The sequence below is a fragment of the Ambystoma mexicanum genome, chromosome 4p (assembly GCF_040938575.1).
Source record: "Ambystoma mexicanum isolate Mex_15411 chromosome 4p, UKY_AmexF1_1, whole genome shotgun sequence".
Classification (NCBI taxonomy): Eukaryota; Metazoa; Chordata; class Amphibia; order Caudata; family Ambystomatidae; genus Ambystoma; species Ambystoma mexicanum.
The window spans coordinates 285,474,059-285,497,773 of NC_090927.1; the positions used below are offsets into that span (position 1 = coordinate 285,474,059).

Here is a 23,715-nt window from a genome sequence, read left to right on the forward strand (position 1 = left end):
AGAAGCTTTGGGATTGAAGGGAACATCTGCCATGGAGAGCTGTGGCTGACCCAAGTTCCATTTGTCTCTTCGTTTGGACAGCCCACAGCAATGCAAGGGATTTGACAGGTAGAATTGAGTTCAAATGATAAAATGAAATATGCAAACGTGTGTGCTGCGCCCGCCCGCACCCCATCCACCCCCGAATGAGAATGAAAACTGCCAAATAACTGTTTTTCTGGGATGGTTCTCATGATGGTATTTGACCACATTTTAGCTCCCTGTATCTTTCACATTGGAAAAATAAGCCTTTACATATTCGTGAATATGTAGTTGTCACACACACCATACAAGTACCCAATTTATGGAAACTGTATTTTTTGCCCAGAAGTAAGTTATTCATGGTTTTCTTGAGTAAATCCAAAACACCGCTCCATTACTGCTAATGTTTGTGAAATTAGACACTGGTGAGTTAACACACTGAGATAAGTTTGAAACCTGCAGACCATATGTACTTTAAGGGTGTCGAAGAAGAAAGCTGACACGGGTTTACTTATAAACCTAATTTCTTAAATAAAAGACCTCACTGTCCCTATATCTACAAGGGGTTTCCCTGCCTTTTTTTAATAACTTTATTTTTTTCAAACAATGAAGGATAATAACATAAGAAGTACAACAATACCAGTTTTTAACCTTCCCATAAACCCATATCAGTAAATATGTCTCATAACAGAATACATAGAAATTGGTAAAAAACAAGAACCAAATGAGATTGCAATATCTAATAAAAACTAGCAAGTGGTTTCAGAAAAATAAATAAATACATTTTAAAAAAATGAAACAAAAAACATCCACACAGTAAAATTGACCAAACCCTATGACATTTAGTCAAAAGAACAAAACAATACAAAAACCAAAACAAAACAAACAACCGTCTCATATCTCACGTCGTCCCTCATCCTGTGTCACATTACTATATAAATCAGTGAAAGACTTCCACAAAAACCAATATTCATTTTCTTTACCCTTTTTTTTGGATTGAACTAACTCAAATTCCGATAACACAATCACATCATTAATCCAGTCCTCAACAGTTGGTTTCTTCCTAGATTTCCACACTTTCATGATTTGTTTCACTGCTACTACCAATATCTTATCTATCCAACACCCATACAGCCGGGCTTTCAAACAACAACCTCTTTTTGCCAATAACAGAACCTGAAAAGGTTCCCTTGGAAAGGAAATCGACAAAGTGATATCCAACCTATCCAATACTTCCGTCCAAAAAGTTGATACTCTCGAACAATTCCACAACATGTTAATGACCCTTTCTCACATCCACATCCCCAACAAATATCGTCTGCAAGTAATCCCAAACCATGCATCCGCACTGCAGTCCAGTATAACCTTCCCAAAATGTTCTGATGTATAAGACGCAGCTTGAGATCCATCTTACTACTATAACCAACCTGCCATACATAATGGGCTGTGCTGACTGAAGAGAAAAATGACATGTTTACAACTCGATTGTTAATTAAAGCCTGCTTACTTAGCAATATAAAGGAGTTCTGTTAGTGGTGACAATACACACATAAAAAATCTTCTGTCATAGATTGGGTTAATTCAAGACAAAGTAAGAAATTAAACAGTTTAAAACACATAGACTGGAGTTGCAAGCTCTCAGAAACCTGTAATTCCAGTTGCCAGCTATGAAACTCCTCCTAGGAAGTGAGATGCACCCTAAATCCAGGACACTTGGGTGCAAAGTACCATCTTGAAAAACCTTGAATGGGATAGGACAATGACAATTCACATGCTCATCAGACATTCGTCTTTGCTCTAGGCTGGGACAATAGCAGTCCTGGGACACTCACCTGTCAAGTGTGAAGAGCAATAAAACCTTCGATTAAGAGAGAGGCCCCCCCCATCCTGCTTGGAAGAAACTGCCAGTTGGTGTTAGCTGGGAAGACAAAAATGACAGACAATGACTCCCATTTGTCTTAAGACTATTTTATAAAGAACTTTAAAAAGACGTATATCTCAGCTGCCAAAAATTGGTAAAAATTTGGAATTTTTACAGGGTAAAAATGGAATTGTGGGCTGCGTTTGAAAATTTCGTAGAATGTCGTGACACACTCTTGACAGAAACGGTGATATATGTTGTATTGCCAGAAAAGCATCCATGTTGCAGATGTCACATTTTTTACATACATCCCTGGGGACAATTCTCATCTATGTATAAAATTGGGGAATTGTGGGCCAAATCTTTAATGTGTGAAATTACCAAAATGTGTCAAAGGCGAAACAAGGTCGCACAGACTGGAGGTTTGTTCTAATTTGTGCTGCACAAAATATGTAACCTGTGTATTTGATTTACTAAGAGGTGGCAACTGCATAAATATCTGTTTTTGGCAAAATTGGATTTTCAGTAAAGGAAATGTGGGAGTTTCTAGATACAGTAATAATCACCTCATAAACATGACATCACTTTTCTGATATCGAACCAATTGTGAGCAATGCAGAGACTATGCCCTTGCCCAATCCTATTGTTAGGGGCGTGGGTAATGAATCCTGCCCTGTCATATACTGTAATGATGTCATCTGGCATTTTAAATAAGGGCCCCTGACTAGCACTCGGGACACACTGATTCCTGATTCCTGCGCCAGCGTCCTGTTCCTGTCTTCATCTTGCATCTATCCATCTAAACTCCAGATCCCAACCACAAGGCCAAGCAATTGGTGATCCTGCTTGAGCTAGGCCTCAATTCTAAAATAAACCCCATAACCATGGGAAGCGGTGTGGTGTTTTGGGGAAGCATCCTGAATTTATATGGCTTGCTGCCACTCATTGCTTGCTTCTGCTATCCTGCTATCCTGACCCCCTATAGTATCCAGTAACCAGAACTACCAGTCCAGAAGAACTATCCTTTGGTATCCAGTCCCTGCCCAGCTGACTCTGCCCCACTGAGTTTGTCCGGCTGCCCTGTGTTAGACCAGATCCGTGTGGTGATCCAGAGTGCTGACTGTCCTAAATCCAAACTAAAAGTGGACTGTGAGTATCAATAGGAATCGTAGAAACATAGTAAACCTTGCCTTGCTTTGTTCCATCCCAATCTCTAAGTCATCCAATCCTTATCCTGATAACTGTAATATTGTCACTATCATTCTTGAAATCCTGCCTTTGATTCCTTGCGCTTGTGCTAACTTCTTTAATAATTTTGTCTTGTGAAATCCTAAACCCTTAGTCCTCCCTCGGGTGATCAGACTGGGTCCGCCAGGGCGGGCGCAGAGGTACTAGGGTTGATTCTGCGGATCAACCCCGGAGTTTACTGTCTCAATCTGGTCGCCTAGCCTGAATGCCCTAGCGTAAAGTAAAACTGTCCTTGTCAAAATTGATTTCTGTTCCTTTTTCGTGCCTTTATTTTTCCAAAAACGCACCTCATTCTATCTGGCATAACTCGCTCACTTTAACAGCTAGAGACCTCATTTCCCTTTCATATTGTACGTAGGATCAGTATTTCACAGGTTTTTTTAATTAAAAACTGTTTTGGTAAATTCAGGTGGGATTTGCAAAAGTGTGTAATTTTACGTGTCATTTTGATTATAAACGGTTTTCAATCTTCCATTCAATTTCGAATGGTATGCTTTTGCTCAATACAATGCTTGTGATTGCTAGTATCGTTCCAGTGTTGCTCCAGTAAAGAATAGTTTTTGTTTCAAGAGTTTTAAGACACATTCATTGTTTATCCATCCATTTCCCAGTGTCATTTTAACATTGCAAGGGTTTCAAATCCGTTTTTCTCTCTTGTTTGGGGAGGGAAGGTCGGATTTAAATTAAGTTTCTTGTCTGTCATTCCTGATTACCTGCTGATTCTGTTTATTCACTTAAATTTGATTATTTGTGGGTTGAGGGAACATTGCAGGGGGAAATTCTAACTCTAGTGCTATCTTACCTAACATCAAAAAGTGATCCTATTCCTGGGTGTTTTGTAGTTGTGTCAATAGAAGGTTAAACTAAGTGCATTGCTTACATTCATATTGTTCTTATCACCCCATTGGTGATTGCTGCCCCATATAAAAAAATTGTATGATTTCTTTTGAATTTTAAAATAAATATTATATTTTATCAACCAGCCTGGTTCATGGTCCATTGTGACCCGGGGTATTTGAAAAGGGGGTGTGATATGAGTGGTGTATCCTCTCAATATAGAATCTAATCCATCACACGTAAGCATTTAAATTGCGCGCTGCGTACTGGGCTGAGACTAAGGTGTGCGTCGCCTGATTGAAATCCTTAAAATTTCTCAGATCCTTCAGGCCCTCCACCTTCAGGATTGGATGCTTACTTTCATGAGCCTATCCAACACACGCACAGAAAGTACCTGAGGTTCGCCACTGGTGGTTCTCACTATCCGTTTCGAGTTCTGTCATTTGGGCTGACCTAAGCCTGAGGGTTTTCACCAAGTTGATGGCGGTTGTGGCAGCAAGTCTCAGGAGAGGGGGGGATTCATGTCTACCCCTACCTGGACGATTGCCAGATCAGAGCTAGTTCTACCGAACAGGCCCTGCAACATCTCAGCATAGCCTGCCACTCTCTCCACAGACTGGGCTTCTCCCTCAATTACATGATACCATCACAAAGACTCCAGTTCATCGGAGCAGTCCTGGATACATCCTCTGGCAAAGCTTCACCACCCAAGGTGAGGGCTCAACAGATTCTGCAGATGGTCACCAAATGCCAGATTGCCCAGCTGTTAATCCAGAAAAACAGACACCCCTCGATCATGGGGAAATGCACTATGTTGGCCGAAGACCAACCGTCTCATGCTCTTAGTGTTAGTAATACATAATCATGAGCTTGACGGAAGTGTGGCCATTTTAAGGTGACAGAAATCGCCATATTGTTTTCTCTAACGTTTGCTTATTGCTTTCTGTTCTAAATGCTTCGCTGACATGATATTCTGCTTTACCAGTGTGCAATGCAAGGCCAAGGGAAATATGCTGAAACATAACGTAGCAACCCTGATAGAAATACCCGGTCTCCTCCTGCGCGTTATCCTTGAAAGAGGGCAGCGAGGCATGCCAATCACCCCACAGGTGCCAGTGTGTCTCAAACACAGTGAAAATACTCGAACGAACATTAAATTGCTTGAATTATGTTCTTCTTTGCGGCCCCCCTTCTCGAGCCCTGTAGAGTCCTGGAGAGCGAGTTGACCCCCAGGACCCAAATAGAAACTAGGAGATAGGAAGGCCTGGAATGTGGCTCCCCCCCCACATGCAGCTTGCTAGCAAGAACAGAAGCATTCTGTTCTTTTCAACAAAGACTTACGTCTGAAGCCTTACAAAATTGCAAACTGTTGCTAAAACAAATGTTTGAGGTGTCATACCCGTCACGATTGTCAATCATTGTGCTCAGTTCAAAGGAGATGGATGTGCAAGGGGTGGTTTTTGATGTGACACTACCGATTGCAAGATGTTAGTTTTGTATATATGTAACTGATGTTTGTGTCTCGCTCTCTTGCGTCTCCCGAGGTCTGTTAGACACACGTCGCGGGGCGTGAGACCAGTTGGCCAACTGAGACTATTTACTTTGCAATAAACCCTAGCTTTTGGGAATACAACCTCGTGTCTGGCATATCAGTTCGTGTGTGGTGACTATGCCTTGTTTCCACATTCGAAGGTCACTCAGGGGCCCCTTCACAGTGTCTTCCGGCCTTTGTATTTTTAAGGCTGCTTTGCCTCATGGCATCCTGCATTTTCCTGGTGCCAGAGGCGTGTCTTAGAATGAGACCCCTCCAAATAGGCCCTCGGGACTCTTGTGGTCTCAATTCTCAGGCAAGATGTCGGACCACCTTCAGGTTCTGAGCAGGGTTGCACAGGACCTTCATTCTGAAGAGAACCTTTTTGGGAGCCTTGGCCAGAGATAACAGTAGTTGCGCATGCCTCACTCACGGGGTGGGGAGCATATGCCAACGATCTGACAGCGGACGTTGGTCTCCATCAGAGTCCAAACTACACCTCAATCTTTTCGAGCTGAGGGCCATCAGACTAGCGCTGAAGGCAGTTCTGCCCTCTGTATGGAGGGAAAGAATGCCCTGATAATGACGGACCACACAGTGGCCATATACTACTCCAACAAAAGACCACTGTGCAGAGAGGAGCTGCAGCTCTAGTTCTGGGCAATTCAAGAGGGAATCTCCCTGTCAGCGGTTCAAGTAGCCTGAGAGGAGAACACAGCGGCCGATGTTCTGAGCAGGCAGAGCGTAGTCTCCCATAAGTGGGAACTAGATCAGGAAGTCCTTCAAGAGATCTTCACCTTTTGGGGAACCCCTCAAGTAGATCAATTTGCGACCAGTGCCAACCGGAAGTGCGAACTGTACTGCTCCAGGAATTTCCCCCAAGAGGAGCTGTAGGGGACCTGTTCATAGTGGACTGGGAGATCCACTCCTGGACGCGTTTCCTCCAGTAGTCTTCTTCGGTTTGGTCCACTTGGTTCACTTACCTGCCAAGTACTACCACGAGGAAGATGACTTGTATATAGCTCTTTTGGTTTGTGTCCTGTCCTGGGTTCGCTCCTTCTTTGATTTGGCCCACTTTACTGCCACGAGGTAGATGGCTCGTATCACTCTTGGTTTGAGTCCCCGACGCCGGTTTCTCTCTCTCTCTCTCTTAATGTCCCTTTGGCTGCCTCGCTTGCAAAGTACTGACACGACGAAGATGGTCCTCGTTAATTCAGCATAGGGATTTTGCCTCCTGTATCTTCTAGCGCCTACTTGTCCCTGCGCCTTTACTGTTACCTTGCTTGTTACCGGGATATGTGGCTGGTTCGTGCTGGGGTCTCTCTTACTCTTTTTGCTGTGTGGGCATCTCCATGCCTTCACCTCATGGATCTCCTGCTCTGCCCTTTGAGCGACGGTCTGGACGCTGCCTCTTTCGTTCACGGTACTGTCGGCCAGCCTCGTGTTACCGCCTGGAAGCCGTTGGGCACAGGAGTTCCGTTATCCTCTTGACTCCAGGAGCAAACTGCTCTCTGCTCGGTCCTGTCCTTCTGCACGTCTCCTCCTTACTTTCCAGGCTTCAGTCTCTCGTCCTGGTTGGCTGTGTCTCTCTGAGAGGCAGTCCTCCTTTGGTTTTTATGGCGCAAAAGGAACCACGCTACGCTTAAGTCTATACCACTGCAGTTCCTTCTTGGTATTGCTCTTCATTGTTCCTTTGTTCCACCTCATCCCAGTACTTGGATTACCTATGTTCCTGATTTGTTTCCGCATCTCGGTACTTTCCAGGACCTTGAGGTAGTCTCCTTTGCAACAATAAATGGGTGTACTGTCTACAAAGAGGTTAGCAGAAGGAGAGACTAGAGTGTGCTGGTCTGATGTTTTCATAAAAGCTGTATCCTAGACCGTTGCCTTTCTCACTGTGGAGCAGGGTGGGGGGGGGGATCGGGCGGTCTCCCCCCATTAGATCATCTAGCATCATACCTCCCCTAGGGGGACTATTGGGTAGCAAAGGGTTCCCCCTCGGGAGAAGTCACCACATGTAGTGAACGGTCACAGTACAATGAACACCCTATTGCATTAATACAATTTACATCTCCCAAGTACCCTATTGTACCCCTACCTGTACTGCTACTTCATCCTTACTATTGCAGTTTCTACACTGCCTATGTATTCCACTGTACCTGTAATTGTACCTGCACAGCATCCCCAGGGTGCTGCACATTGCATAGCCAGTTGTTTAGTTTAGTTTTGTCACCCACTTTCACTGCATCCAGTGCCCGATCATCCTTAACATAATACGACCACCTTAGATCAGGAACCTTCTATATCAGCCCTAGAAACCCTGCAATAAACAAAACACAGAACAATACTATTCCCCCCCCACCTCTCTCCTCACACCCATACTAGAACCAATCACCCCAAAGGCATCCCCTCCCCTCTCTAAGGGCAGAACAAGACAACAATCTCAGGAGCTTTCATTAATGCAAGATCTCTTATGGCAAATACTTCTGAAATTGCTGACATGCTATCCATTGACGATTTAGACATTATGGCCGTTACTGAATCATGGCTTCATGATGCAGCCGGCCCTGCCCTTATGCTAGCTATACCAGATAACTACCAAATACTCCGAGTGGACAGACCCATGCCAGAGGAGGCGGCCTAGCTATTATAGCCAAAACAAAACTGGCAATAAGACTAACCACAAACCCCCCCCAAATTAAATCTTGTGAAATACTCTCAGCCAGATTATCCATATCCAATAATAGCACACTATCTATTTTCTTGTCATATAGACCTCTTGGTCCAATAGGCACCTTTTGAGGAGGACTTATAGAGTTTCCTCACTAAGGACACTACAGAGCTTCTACTGCTAGGAAACTTTAATCTGGGCTTCAATGATCCTGAGGACAAACGTGCCCGGTCTATTGAAAACATCCTGACTAAACATGGCCTTACCCAAACCGTTCTTGTTCCTACTCACATCAGAGGGAGAACACTAGACTGAGTAGCCAACTTGAACTGCACTATCAGCATCACCAAAATTACACCACAACCTTGGACCGGCCACCACCTAATTGGCTTCTCTTCCACAATAGAGCCCCAAAAGCAGATAAACATTGACATGGTACGCCCCCTCCCGAATAGAAGTAAAAAAGATATCACAGCTGAAAAACTACTTACTCACCTCCTCCCTACCCTGACTTCTCTCGCTAACATCCCCAACCCAAACATACTAGTAGAGACCTTTATAAACACTATGACCAAGGCCCTTGACATCATTGCGCCAATCAAATTATGCAAAAGTAAAACAAAGTCCCACCTTAACACCTGGTTCACGCCCCAGTTTAAAGAACTACAACTCCAAAAAAGAAAATTCCAAGCTATATGGCGACATTCCCCTACGGTCGAGAACAAAGTCCTATTAACTAACTTCACCAATATGTGCAAGAAAGAAATAATACTCACAAAAAGGAATATGTTCAATGACAGAATCGTTAAGGTGAATTCCAATACCAAGGAGCTATTTACCATCCTCTGTGAAATGGAAACCGTTATCCCATCCATAGATAATGTCCCTAATGATAAGCAATGGTGCACTAGCATCCCAAATGCTTTATCCAACAAAATAGCTACTCTTCAGACTAGAATAGCCAATAAAAAAAAGCATCCCTGCCCTCCACTGAGACGCAACCTACCCCACCCATTGTAATACCTAGCACCGACACACCTTTCAGATTCACTAAAATCTCTATACTAGAAACCCAAAAAGTTATACTATCTCTGAAGCCCTCAAACTGCCAGGGTGACAACTGTCCGGCACAAATAATTAAGGATTCAACTAGAGATCTAGCACCGTTTATCTCTAAACTAATTAACCCCTCCTTTAAGACTAGCACTGTCCCAATTAACCTCAAAGAATCCTGGGTACTACCATTACTAAAGAAACAGACCCTAGACACGGCCATCCCAACCAATTAGACCGATAACCACAGTACCGTTCCTCCTCAATATTATTGACAGAGTAGCCTATGTCCAAATCCAGAACCATCTTGAAGCTAACCACCTACTAGGATCTCACCAATCTGGATTCAGACCACAACACGGTACAGAAACAGCACTAATTGACTTAAAGACTCAAATCGACGAGTTGAAGGACAAAGGTAAAATAGCTATGCTACTCCTCCTCGACCTATTGGCAGCCTTTGACCTGGTGGATCATGCAGTGTTATGCAAACACCTGGCGTCAGCCGCCCAATTCTTGAGTGATGCAATAGCCTGGGTACAATCCTTCCTAGCTAACCGTACGATGAGTGTTTGCCCCCTCAGCTTCTGCAGACCCAATCCAAATCACCTGCAGCATTCCACAGGGACCATGCGTCTCACCGACAATGTATAACATCTTTACCAAGCCACTCTTCGACAAACTTGATAGACTGGGTGTCACATACACCAACTACACAGACGATACCCAGATCCTCATACCCCTTTCAGGCAACTTTGTCGAAGACACGCCTCTGGTAAACAAGATCTAGCTCCTCATTCAGGCATGGATGGCGTCACATGGCCTCTGCCTGAATGACGACAACACTGAGATCCAGATACTAGGCTCTGACTCCAACCTAAAAAAACGTAGTCCCAGCTACGCTGCATTCAATATTGACGGCAATGTAATCAAAGTAGTAATTGAGGTAAAAACTTAGGTTTCTACCTTGACTCTACCCTATCACTAAAAAAACAAGTTTGCACCATGGCTTCATCAACAGCCTATACCTGCAAACTTATTAGGGCTTGCAGACCCTTTCTATCTAAAGCTAGTTGCATCACGCTCGCCAATGCACTAATAATGTCCAGACTAGAAGACTACTGCCACGCCCTATACGCAGGAGCAAACAAATACATCTTAGATAGAATGCAAACATTACAAAATAATGCCCTTAGAGCAGCTCTGAACATACCCAGCAGAGGGCATATCTCAAACATTAGAAGAAACCAGCACTGGCTAAAAATCAGCGGTAGGCTACTCCTTAAATCTGTATCTCTCACTTTCAAATGCCTGAACAACGCTGCACCCACTTATCTCACCGACAGATTGACCGGAAGAACTTCGACTCGCCCTACCAGATCATCCAACTCCCATTATTTAGAAATCCCCAGATTAAGACTCTCCAAATCCGGTGGAGCCAGCTTCCCAGTTAAAGCTGCCCTATCTTGGAACACACTCCCCCTGGCCTTTAGAGTTGAACAGCCATACTCTGGATATAGACGCATTTTGTTAAATTGGCTTTGAGCTAACAACAACTAACACTTGCTCGTCATGCTGGACCTATCTGTGTACCTGACCTCTCGATGACTCTACTATCTAAATGTATCACTTTGTTGACTCTTCCCCTGTATTTATCTTGTATTGCTTCCACCCACTGTATTCCCATATCGTATCTTTGTACCCATTTACATGTTGTAACTAAGTGTCAAGTATTCTTGTAACTGCTGTGCCCAGCTAGCTGAGGGTTTGGTGCGCATTGCCAAATAAACAAATAAACAATTATTACCCAATCATTGCAAAATGCATCGTTCTACAAAATATACAGGTCCTTGAATATATTTTCTTAAAAATGTAGGAACTCGAGCATTAGGTATTTTGTGCACCATTTCTAACCTACATCTAGTAACACACTAGGAACACACTTCATATCAAAACGGATAAGTCTACACTTAATGTACAGTGTGTGAAACACAAGATAGTCTGGCCTTCTCATAAGCAGCCATGCATGCCCTAAATATTTAAATAAGATTAATACCATTTTTGACTGTCCTTCCCTCAGGGCAGCCTTCCGCCATGTAGCTCTCAAGTTTCCTTAGCATGGAAATAAATACAACTGTGAGCCTCAACCATTGTTTCAATGGACATGCCATTGCAGTATTGTATGGCTGATAAGAAGTGATACTGTCTCGTCTACAGACTAACATTTCTAAGGGTTGAGCACTCGTCTTAATTGAATGGTTTCTCAAAATATGGGGGTGCATATTATTCTGGTATAATTCTTCCGCAATGCACCTGGTATTAGATTTGAGACCCCATTTTACTCTGCTGCATGCGTTTTAGGTGGTGCCCGGAATCCTAGTCCCAATGCCTCTTAGACTTAACTGTCAATTTGTCAAACAGATGGCGATTCTGCTTTCAAGTTGAGCCAGGGAGCTCACAGCAAGGCACACTAATATTATGAATGCGTTTTCAGCAGTGCCTAGGCACTAGGACCTACTTATAGGAGTGTACACATATATGGCCACAGCACATACCTTTTCATGAAAGGTTTCAGTTGCTATGAAGGCATTCCTTCTGAAATGCCGATTACATTTACTGTATCCCCTCACTATTCTTCCCACGCTCCGACAAATCGTGTCAATGTCTGAATTATTTTTACCACCGGTTCAGTCCAGGTGGTTCCCTGTGGGAATCAAATGACCAAATAGAAATGTTCACCGTAAATAAGTATGTCCAAGATAACATTTTTAGATTTCAATTGAATACTCCCCCTGCCCCCCATCCCCTTCTACAGCTTAATCACATTTTAAAGTAGCCACCTGATTCAGACTGGTCTGGAAAACTTTCTCATAGATTTCAGCACTTTCTAAATGGCTGTTAGCAAGGTAAACTACATCTGTTTACCCAGGCTTCTAAGTGTATGTAATCCAGTATCATGTAAAACCTGTTTGCATTTGTTTGAAGAGCTTCCAGGGGTCACTGGTGTGTGTTTGATTCATCCTGGGTCTAATGCGGCATGTACTTTGTTCCACGGGCCGCCAGTACGGCATGGAGAAGCCTCCTTAACTACATTGTGGGGATTCAGGTGGTGCTACATGTATGGTATGTGCATTTTGTCAGAACTTCACATTCTGCTTGACACTGGAAATGGTGCACTGAGGATCTGGGGCAGGCAGGGGCCCCTCTTTGTCCCATCAGGTATCTTTGATGGTGTAGGAGCACACGTTTGGTGGAGATGGGGAGGCTATGCTCTGGTGGAGTCCAGAAGCATTGATGATTTGGGGCCAGTTGTCCTGCAGTCTGCTGCCATGGAGAAACACCATTTCTGAGGCTTTTTGGATCTGCTTAGATCACATGCTATTCATAGGCCGACATCTAGTGCGTGTTTTTGAAACTGGAAGGGGGACTTCGACTGAGCGTGTCACTAATACTATCCTTAGTGTGACGTCTATTGTACCCATGGTCCTTCACGCATCAAGTTTCCTCAGATTGTTTTATTCCGCCATCATAAGTCAGACGCTAGTTTGCAGAGTTCTTCAGGCTGATGCCTTTGATATTGATATTTTATTTATATCTCACTTGTACAAAAGTGTTTCAGACAGCGATTAGAAAAACCTTTGATTTAGAAAAAGTTTATTTTAGGCTATCTTACTATTCTTCACTAGCCGCCTATCCCCCGCTGCAAGATAATCTGCAGAGTATTTACACAGATGCAGCCATCGTTGTTGACGACGAACAAATAGTCTCGCCAGACACTGCGGCCTACAAAGGCCTCACCGGACCTTGGCCCATCACAGTAGGGCGAGTGGGGGGGAGGACATACTTTTCGTTTTAGAGAATGCCTAATCTCTTCCCCTCATTTCCTTCTCTTCGCTGTGCTGCCTTTTCCACCATTCATGGAAAAATGCACCTTTTAAATTCTGTCAGTCCTGCAATAGGAAGTACTCCGGAAAGACATACACAAGGTGTGTAACCACTGTCTTCCATGGGATCACGCCAAAAAGAACTGCAAATCCTACAAGCTCTTTCAACCAAAGACATTGAAGGACCGTAGAATGGAGCGCTGGGCCACAAAGGCTATGTAAGTCGGGGCCTCCGGTGATGTGGAGGGAGCTTCCAGTGATGTGTCCTTAGTGATGCCGAGGGTGAATAGGATTTGACAGACTCCCACGTCCTGTTATGGAGACAACACTTGGCGACTCAAGCACGCACACTTCACGCCACACCAAGCACACATTCCACGCCGACCGTGCTGTCGACCTTCGAAAGCAACAGTGTTAAAGGAAAGGTCGAAAACATCCCTGTCCTCTGGGCCATCATGCTTGCTGCATGACAGGTTTCCGAAACGGACATACAGGTCCGTTTCTGACACTGCGCATAAAACAGACGCCCTTTGACGTGCCGAAAGGCATGCATCGAAAGGCGCTTCGACAGCTCAGTCCACTATGTCTAAAATGAGAGCACTCATTAAGAAACACGTGGCGGGCCCTCTTTAAAAAAAAAAAAATTAAAAAAAAAAAAAAAAACCCAAAACGTTGAAATCCTCTAAAACTTTGACGCCTCTACCATCTAAGTTCTCTACTTCTCAAGATAGTGGCCCCTCTAAATCTATGGACACCCCTGAACCCTTAGACACTCATTCAGGGGCCATGCCCCACAAGGAGCTTACACCCTTAAAGAATACTCATATTTCCAAGGTCATCTGGGTGGACCCCAGAGAGTTTCGATAGGGTTAGGAGGAAGATGTTCTCCTTTGTGAACTTCATGTACCGGCACGTTGCAGAAATGTATTTATGGGCCTGTTTCATGAAATCGTGGTCTTTTGTGGAATATGTACCAATACGACCCATGTGTGTATATTGTGAATACCAAAAATTAGCACTATTATTAGGATAATTGATATGATGAATATGGGGCCACAGAAAGCTCCAAATTGCAAAATCATCACCCAATGAAAGTAGCGATAGTCATACTGCAAGGGTTTGTGGGATTAATTGTACCTATAAGCCCCGAGAGTTGAGGCTAACAATGAGGAACATTGTACACAGAAGACATGGCAATAAAGAAATAAGCTGTGAATGTGTTAATGTATGTCTAATGTCAATTATAAGAATGCGAAAATAAAGCAGAGGGTGAATACTTTTGGCTTTCAATAAGGAGCACTGAATTCTGCAGTAATGTACACCAGCTCGGTATATGTAAAGGTTCAAATAATCCAGGATGTAACAATCCTTCTGTTCAACTTCTGGTTGGTTTAGATGATATGACTGACAATCTCGAGAGTTAAATTGACTGGTTTACAGGTATACCTGAGGCATTTTTTCAGGGTCTGTGGCGGAAGAAATTCATATGAGAGATAAGAACACAACATATATTCGCTTTGGACACTAGACTAAAATGATGATTGTAATATGAAGTGGGAGGATCTGGCAGTCAGCTTTGTGAATATTGAACATGTATGTTATGTATGGGACATTGTCTCGCACCATCTCCAAACCAGTATAAAATGATACAAGGTTATCAATGAGATAAGTAGGGGAAGTATAGTACAAATGTTGCCACTTTCTAGGGGCATGACCCAGCGTCTGTTGAACTAGTGCTTGTGGGCACTACCCAAAATGTGGTAGGCAAAGTGTATGATATGGGTATGGACACCCTGAATGGGATCTCCTACAGTGAGCTGACGATTTGCAGCTAATAATTTAATAATTTAATGCATATTAGTGTGTGTATTTGTGTTTCTGATGCTTGTTAATCTGCTTAGAATCACATGCTGTGCATATAGTCCGACATCTAGTGGTAACTGCTGAGTATTGCATCTTGTCTTTCGAGGATCGAAAGGGGGCGTCGACATGGGTGTGCCTGTAACGCTATCCCTAACATGACGTGTAGTGTACCCAAAATCCCTCAGACGTCGAGGTCCCTCAGATTGTTCTTTTCCGCCCAGCTTGCAGAGCTCTTACCAAATTGCAATGTTGTTAGATTTCCCGACCTCCGTTCCTATTTCTATTATCATCCCCTTATCGACGATTGTTTCCTGGACCACAGCCGAAGACGGCAAAAGAGGACTCTTCGACAGCTGGGGCTCCGGTCGACGTGGTAGACCGTGTGGCCGGGCCTTCTGGCCTATACAGTAGGGAGAGTGAGGTCTGGGGGTTTTCTATTTTTTTTTCAAGAATGTCTTTCCTTCTCCCCTCTCTTTGTCCCTTTTAGTTTTGTCATTTCTTTTAAATTCCTGAGCTATGGACAGGACACAATTTAAATTTTGCCCTTCCTGCAAGGGAATATGCCCATGGAAAGACGAGCACCATTGGTGCAATAAGTGTCTTCCCCTCAATCACGACGAGGCGTCCTGTATGCTCCTATGTCCTTAGACTATTAAGGAGCGTTGAGTAAAGCGGTGGGCAGCCCATGCTATGTCGCCGGCCGAGTGTAGCTCCCGCCCCCCCACCCCCCCGCTGCAGCCGCTGAGTGTGATGAGAAGATAAGCAACGACCAAGGCTCCAGTTCGGACGCCATTGACCTTACATTGGATTGCTCTTGCTCCACGTCGTCCGGCCCCGCTACGCACTATGCAAGTCCTGCGATGGGGAATGTACATCCCGCGACATGGACGCACCCGATACTCATACAAAGTACACAACCCCGGTACCGCCTCAACGGTCAGTCAAATCGATCCAGGTCACCAACGGGTATGTCGGATATTTCAACGGCACCCGCCGATTCGTGAGATCGGCAGTCCTCCCCGCGGCAGCGGCATGCGCCCGGGCATTCTACAAATGAGGGCGCCAGCACCAAAAGCCATGCGGCTGTTGAGACTCCTCAGAACAGCATGTTGATGCCACTTAAGGCCCGGGTTGCGTCGAAATCCCCAGCGCAACCGCCTACAAAGTCCAAACACCTCCCAGTAACGCTGAACATCAGCGAGTCTCTCGCTAAGATCGTGTCGGCGGCTAAACCGAAAGGCAAGTCTAAGGACACGTTAAAAGATATGTCGAAACGCCCAGAGGGGTGGAAAGATTACTCAGAGTCCTCTATCTTTATTTAAGACTCTGGTTGAAAATTCTCAGGAAGAGCCCTTTTCTCCTTATACTCCTCTGGCTCTTCATCATGGACCAGAGAGACGTTTGAAGGTTGCATGGACAGGCTGGAAAGGTTTGTAGACTTTTCTGAAAGGTTTGCTCCTAAGAGGCCTCATGAAGAGATCCCTTATACACCAAGGGCTAAGTTCCAGAGGTCTTCGTACCTACTTCATTAAGAAGAGGTTTTTGACCTTACTGAAGGAGTTCCTATTGACCCATACCTACAGGATGATGATCCCTTCGCTGATCCTGCTGATGATCCCACTGATCACACCCAGGGATGGGGGGGGGGGTGCGATCAGCTGGTAGATAACCCACCTTGGTTGTCCCCTACCCATACCCTGGATCCCAACACCTTATGTATGAACTCACCCCCCCTCCCCACCATTACGTTGGGCATCACCTGTTGATGACCAAATGGCATTTAACGTCATCTTAAAGAAGGCAGCCAAACACTTCCAAATTGCCACGCAGGAAGCGGTGCCAGATTCAGATTTTGTTGAGGACAGCCTCCTGCCAGTCAGGTTATCCCATTACTTCATTCTATTAAAAGACTCATTGCTCCTTCATTATTAACACCCTTATAAACCAGGGTCTAATCCACCGGTGGAAAAGCTGTTTTGCTCTTTCCCTACGGACCCCCTTTACATTAGGGGGCATGCCACCCCGCACTCTCTGGTGGTCATGCTGGAAATGCATTGAAGGGACAGGGCCTCCATGTCCTGTTCTCCTTTTATTATGTGTGTTCGTTATTTTATGCACAGGGGTCCATGTGGGACTCCTTGCAGTGCAGCTCTTCCTCTTTTTGGTTTGCTGAACAGACCCTTGGGATACCCTTATGGCACCCATGGGTGGGGGGGTCAACCCTGTACTCTAGAGTATGTTTTTGAGTACCTGTGTGTGGCCCACAGAGCAGTCCTGGCGCCATAGGCGCCAGGCTCATATGTTAAAACTTACCTGATGCAGACCATGCTGAAAGAGATCCAAGCCCATGTGAGGCTTGGAAGGGACTACTTTACCTAGGGACTATTTTGTTACTCGGGTGTGGTTGTGGAGGAATACTTACCTGGGACTACTTTTTAGGCCATTTTAAACCACGCCCGAAGGGCAGCACACGCTTCGCGTTATTCTGCATCCAGCAGCGTAACGCTCACCGTGCCTGCAGTCAGCATCCAGCCTCGTGCCACGCCCGCCTCGAGTCCAGAGCTCCTAGAAAGAAGAGCAAGAAGAAGAAAGGTTAGAACAAGAACGTTATTGGTTTTCTTATCTGATTCCGGATTCATCGCATCTTTGCACGAGAAAGACTTTATTTTAAACACGGCGCATCGCCAGCAGCAGCGCCGCGCCATGCTCCCCGTTCCTCGCAGCATCTCTACGATCCGGCGCTGTCTCCATCATTAAGTTGCTGCATTCCAGCACCTAAGGGGGACAAGAAAACAACAAGGTGAGCCGAGGGGAAACAAATAAGGACAATCTCTTGCCACCATATACTTACCTGATTTTACAGCCGGAGGTATTATTCACCAGCATGCCAAATCTTCTTACGCCGCACCTGTAAGAAAAGAGACAGCAGCGAGTTAAACTTTGGCATCATTTAACGGACAGTGTGGAATAGCACAGACTCTTACCAGAACGCTTTCAGCTGCCACAGAACTATCTTCATTTGGGTCTAAGCTGCAAGATGAACAAAGGAATTGGACAAGAGTGATTATTCAGACATTTTTGAACTCTTTAGAACTATATGCTTACGGCCCTTCGCCAGGAGTTTTGGAGCCAAGATTGTCTAGAACTCATCCAATATCCTCAAGCCAGTGAAGTTACTGGCCATCAACGCGCCCCTACGTTCCTCGCAGGATGGAGAGTTCATCATTCAAAACAATAAGGTGAGCTTGGTGAAAGGGAATATAAGAGGTGATAAATGGGGACGCAGTGAGGGGCTATTATTCAACTCCACGGGTGGCTAATTCCCTTTCTCCGCCTTTAGGAGACTACTTCTACGGGTCAAGCAGACGAAGCTAGGTGGGCCAGTCCAGTCAGACTATCTTTGCACTACGCATCACGTTGGTGGAGACCGCGGCTGTCTAGTTCCGTCCGACACCCCTGTGGGAACCAGGTGCTCTGAGTATCCTCTGTTTTGGGATACCCGGCCCTGCCATTGGAATCAGTTGATTCCTGATAGAAGACAAGATGGCCTCTGTGACCTCTTGCTTTCTATTGCCTGTTACCTTGTTTTCCCAAAGTACTGGGAAGCCCCGACTCTGTCCCTTACCCTTGACTGGCTGTTGGGTGGAAGTTGCATGTATGTTATTTTGGTTAACTCTAGGTTAGACTGGCTGGAGCTTTCCCAATGACTATGTTGTGGGTACGCCCGTGGGGTGGGACCTGGGTGAATGGAGTGTGTGACCAATATGCACTTGTTATGGGTGTCTGGTTTCTGGTATGTGATGCAAAGACTGAGACAGCCCTGCCCGAAACTGGTATGAATGCAGTGTGGAGTGCTGAATGGCTGGGTATTTGTCCCTATACACATTCCTTGTTGCGAGTATCTGGAGGAAGGAGAATGGCCTGAATGCACTGTGAGCCCGATTGGCTGCCTGCATAAATGCCCTTCTGAATGATTGGTTGCCTGAGTGTGACCCAGCAGAGTGAATGAGAGACCGAACAGTAAATCTGGGCACCTCGTTCAGAAGCTGAAGTTGATACTTGATGCTTACTCTGGAAGCCGAGCCAGAAGAAGGTGACCCGCTGTCTTCGACGCAATCTGAAAGCTGCTGTGCCTTCAAGAACCTGATCCAAGAACGGACCTGGCTAGGAGACCTCTCCCCGAGCTACGAGGGACCATCGTGCACCAGCTGACGTTTGCCAATTCTCCCTGGATGTCAGACCCTTGAAAGGCTGCTGACCGGAGATGGGGACCGCCGTGGAATCACAAAGTGAAGCGCCAGTTATTGAAATCCATCACCGCCTAAGAACACTTTGAACAAAGGACTCCCTCGATCAACACCGATGACCGTTTTGTTGCACCGGAGAAAGTCAGGGCGGTCGACGTGCCGAGGAGAATCCGCTTGTGGGTTTCCCACCACCCGAAGACCACAGACGCCGACGACCTGACACCCTTGCTGGGCCAAAGTTCTTCAGTAACTCTTCTATCGTCGCCGAGGTGCACCGCGCGCCTCTTCTTCGCAGGGCGTCCACGACCGATCGTCGACTAGCACCACAAGGGCCGAAGCTGCTACCTCTACAACGTTGTTCACCTTTTTCTTCGAGGGATCTCAATGATCCGTTGCTCCTGCCTTAAAGGGAGCCACTCGAGAAGGATCCGTCGACGACCTGACATCAAACTCTGCCAAACCAGGTACATTGTGGTGGTAGAACTGTTACAGAAGCTAGTGTTGGCTACCTTGCCCTCTCCTCCTCCCTCTTCTGCTCCCCCTTGGGTTTCTTCTACACCTCTGCAGGGCGTACCTCTGATTTGTACCCCTCCCTGGAAGTCTTTCAAGGATGGCAACCTTCTCCATATTATAGGAATAGTTGAGTGGGCACCACTCTTTTCTTATGGTTTTTAGTTACTCAAATTTAAACAAAAATTCTGTTATTACAGGATGCAGCCCACAAGTATGTGCCACTGTGTGGGGCACAACAATGGATGCGGAAGAAGGGACTAGGCTATTTAGCCATCGGTGTGGGCCGCACATCCTTATGCCCGCTTAGGGTTTTGTAAACTTTAAATTTCTTGTCGTGTGTAAGTAATAATCATCTTCACAGCATGAAGAGAATGAAGATGATTACTTACACAAGACAAGAATTGTAAAAGTTTACAAAACACAAAACGGGCATACGGGTATGCGGCCCACACCGATGGCTAAATAGCCTCAATCCTTTCTTCCAACCTTCTCCATATTGCCAAACGCTCAGCTGTCAAACACTCCTCCTGGCATCTGCCGCCTCCTTGAAGAACTCAACCTCGATGTCCTTTGTCTCACTGAGACATGGTTCACGTCCAGCTCTGTCGCAAGCTTTGACACGCTCCTCCCCGACGGCTACAAGATCCTCTCTGTGCCCAGGTCCAATCGTTCAGGGCTACATCCTCTCCAGATCTTCCCTGAGTGGATTCCTGCCTCTGTCATTCCTACGCAGGCCTACTTCTCTTTTGAAGGCCTCGTCTGCAGTCTCTCTCTCTCTCTCTCCCTCCTAGCCATTCCCTTACTGTGGCTACCATCTATCCGATCGCCTGGTCAGATCTCCTCCTTCCTCTGAGTGGGCGGACCTCTCCTCTTCCCTCCTGGTCTTGACCACTCCTTCTTGGAGAGTTGCATCCACCTGGATGCTTACTGTCCCTCCTCTAGACTCTTTCGCGACCTATGCAACTCTCTATCATTCTCTATCCTCCTCTCTAGCCTGGCTCACACTGCAGGGCACACTCTGGAAGTTCTGATGGCTGCAGACCTTCCCCTTTCTATCCCACTCATCACTCCTCTCTCCTGGAGTGATCACTTTCTCTTTTCCTCCCAGCTCACTCTCTCTACCCCCCAGGCCAAAACAACTCCAGCACTGCCACGTACCTTCTCGGTTCTAAGACCCATGAGGCGTGTGTCAGCAGAGGCTTTCGCCGCCACTTTCTCACACCCGACCCCTCCTTTGGCTGACTCACACCCTGACACAGCCTTTCCTATGCTCCACTCTGCTATCCCTGTCTTGAGGATCCGTTTGAAGCCCAAAGCCAAGTGCAACTCCTGGTACGACGTAGACCTTGTCACCCTCAAACACAGGTGCAGGTTGCCTGAGAGAAAATGGCATGCTTCCGGTACATGAAAAATTGGCATGCCGCCTGCTCCAAAGGCAATACTGACTCTGTCGGCACCAAGAAGAGAGCCCACATCCAATCCTGCGTCAGAGGCATCCAACAACTCAGCTGAACTCCGCAAAACTGCAAGGAGCTGGCCAATCCTGCTGCAGTCTCTACCTCTCCTGTCCCCTTCCAGGCCCTCTGCACAGCTCTGGCTTGTCATTTAATCTCTTAAACTCAGGACATCCTGTCCTCTCTCTTCCTCTCCCCCTCTGCCCTCTCTCTGCTCTTCCTCTGGACCTTCTTCGGCCACCTCTCCTCCCTCCGTCGCTGCCTTTCCCCTGTTCTCCCCAGACAAAGTTTCTAGACAAGTCCAATCTATAAAAGTCTGGTCAAAAGAGTTTCACCCCTGGTCCTCCAAAACCATGAAAGACCACATTGACGACTCCTTCACCACTGAAGTCTTCCCTTCCCCCTGAAGCACTCCCTTGTGCACCTTCATCTTAAACCCTGTGCCGACCCGTCCTGCCCACCTAAATACCGCCCAATCTCCATCACTCCTTTCCTTTGCAAACTTCTGGAAAAGCTGGCCATCTCCCAGCTTAATCTTCACACTGAATCTGTTGGTTGTCTCCATGACCATCAGTTTGGCTTCAGAGATGCCAGAAGCACGGAAACTGCTCTCCTGAATATCCGTGAAGACCTGCTCTCCAACCTTGATTACAACAACCCTGTGTTCTCATCTTATTTGATCGCTATTCTGCCTTTGACATGGTCAACCATGCCATCCTGCTCAATCGTCTGTGATAACCTGGGTATCACCGATCAGGCCCTGCTTGGCTGACTTCTTTCCTCTCTGATCGACCCTCCCAGGTCCAACTTGGGTCCTTCCTCTCCTCTATCTCGAACTCTTCCTGTGGTGTTCCCCAGGAGTCTAACCTCTCTCCCTGGCTGTTCAACAAATATCTGGCACTTCTTGCCCACCTCATTGCCGCTCTCTTCCCCAACTTTCCGTGCTATGAGGATGACACACAGCTCAATTTCAGGCTTCCTTCAGCCACCTCTTCTCCTTGTCTCATCTCTGACTGTCTGTCTGCTATCCGCCAATGATCTCTGTCTTAATGCCAGTAGGACTGAGATTCTCCTCATCGGCACACCTGCTGCCTCCTTTCCTGTCACTCTCTGCCCAGCCTCTCTTGGCCCTCTTCCTGCTCCCATCTGTGAGGCTAGAAACCTCAGGGTCATCTTCCACTCCACACTCTCCTCCCCTCGCATCTCTGACGTCTCTAAGAAGTCACACTAGCTCGCTGTTTCCAGAGCTCTGGTTCTTTATAGGCTGGACTACTGCAACAGACTCTTTCTAAATCTGCCTGCCTCTACTCGCTGCCCTCTGCAACTCATCCAAAACAGCACTGCAAGGCTTGTCCTTAGCCTCAAGCCCAGGGATCGTATCTCTCCAGGACTGAAATCTCTGCACTGGCTCCCAGTAGCTGCGAGGATTAAGTTCAAAACCCTCTGCATTGTCTACAAGGCCTTCTGGGGCCTGGGGACTCAATACCTCCAACTCTCTCTTCCTAAATATCTTCCTTCTCGAGCTCTCTGCTCATCTGACTCCAACTCCCTCAAGGTCAGTCGCTTCTCCAAGCAGCCAGTTGGTGGTAGCTCTTTCTTTGGCTGGGGCCTCCCTCTGGAACAGCCTCCCTGCCTCTCTGAAACTTGTGGAGAATCATCTCCGGTTCCGGAAGCACCTCAAGACCTTCCTCTTTGTTTCTGCTTTTTCCCCTCCCCTCCCCTGTTGAACTCCTGGTCGATACTGAAACTGCACTGGTCACCTGGCTTCCCTCTGTTCTCATGCCCAGGTCCCTTCCCCGCCAGTTGCACACCTGCACTGCCCCCCTGGCAACCCTTGCACTCTTGGGCCTTTTATGTATACCTGCAGCCCTCTACCAGCACTTGATACCTGATGTCTGCACTTACTCTTGCACCTGCCTCCAGCTGGTCGCACTTCTTATTTGTTTTTATTTTACTTATTCATTTTGTATTTATTTTACTGTTTATCCTATGCACTGCCCCTCCCCCCCTTGCACTTGTGCAATCTCACTGTCACCTGGCCTAGTAAGATCATTCTGTCTTCCCTCTGTCCCCCCTCACCCCCCTTTTTGCCTCGTCGCGCCTTGAACCTCTTGTGTATAGGCGCGTTATAAATACCATATCCTCCCAATTTAGCATTTTCTACAATTTAATTTCTTTCCAAGGCACTCCATAGCAATCAAAACTGGGATTGAAGGGTGGGTCGCTTTTCAGCACAAACACCAGGGTGATGGGTTTTCCCAATGCAACTGTTTCCCGTTTGGATGTGAGTATTGCAGATGAACATCCACCACCTTGCAAGAAGACAAAGGCACTCCTAACAGTTTCACTTACCCATTCTACTTTTGTTCTAATCTGTGGGGTACTTTACTCCCCATGTATGTTTGAGAACACCCAAACATCGTTTAGTTGAACATCTTGTCACAGCGCAGGTTGCGTTTCGTATACGAGGTCCACAATGGACCGGTCTTCCTGACCCCTCTTAAGGGAACCTGAGGTTATTCTGTCTTAATC

The 23,715-nt window shown here is 46.2% G+C and overlaps 1 protein-coding gene across 2 annotated transcripts in view; it reads left to right on the forward strand.

Annotated features, from left to right (window-relative positions):
• CD2AP (CD2 associated protein) overlaps positions 1–23,715 on the forward strand; it is a 1,227,366-nt gene that overhangs the window by 253,634 nt on the left and 950,017 nt on the right. The gene's annotated exons all lie outside the window — the stretch shown is intronic.